Raw genomic sequence first — 861 nt, forward strand, 5'->3', positions numbered from 1 at the left:
GCCCGGGCACCCCTTCCCGCCGGTCGCCGCCGCCCCAGCGCGCCGCCGCCGCCGCCTCGGCCGGCTGCAGCCGCTCAGCCCGAGCCCAGGCCGAGAGCCGTGTGCGGCCTTTTCCTCGCGCCGCCGCCGCCCTGAGCCTCCTGTGCCGCCCTCCCCCGACCTCCTGCAACCCTCCTCCGCCGTCCCCGACCCTCCCCGGCCGCCGCCGTGGCCGGAGAAACCCGCCGAGCCCGAGCTTCTCTCTTGCGGGCTCGGGTTGCCCCGCCGACGTCGCCGCCGCTTCTCGCCACTATCTGAGGTGAGCACGGAGTTCCTCACCTCCCCCTCACCCGACTCAGGGCCCCGCTCGCGCCGCCGTGCCGCCGGAGGCCGGCCGGAGCAAGCTTGCTCCGGCCAAGCCCGAAATAGGGCTTATTTCAGTGGGTTTTTGTTTCTGAGCTTCCTGAGCCTCCCCGATCTCTACGGAAGGGAGCACGATGATCCTGGCAAGTTTCTGATCATCGTGCTCACCTTAGTTTCTGTCGGGGAGACTCCGTTCCGCTGTTTCGGCGATGTCGCTCCGTTTCAGCCTTTTTGGCTGCTGTTTTGGGCTTGCGCACGCTTATCCGGCGATCCGAGGCTGTCCTGATGCCTCCGGAGGTGAGCACGGTGATCGTTGGTCAGTACTGATCACAGTGCTCACCTCACTTTGGATCAATAGTGTCCGGTTAGTTCTGTGCAGCGCGATCTTCCCTGACTGCGCGCTATTCGCTGAACCTTCGGGTTGCTCCCGCGCTTCCCACAGCGAGCCGCTGTGCTCCGGATCGTGAGCACGGACTCCGGTACGTCGAGACCTGTCAGTACGTGTCTCTGCGGACTTCG

The sequence above is a fragment of the Ananas comosus genome, linkage group 14 (genome assembly GCF_001540865.1).
Source record: "Ananas comosus cultivar F153 linkage group 14, ASM154086v1, whole genome shotgun sequence".
Classification (NCBI taxonomy): domain Eukaryota; kingdom Viridiplantae; phylum Streptophyta; class Magnoliopsida; order Poales; family Bromeliaceae; genus Ananas; species Ananas comosus.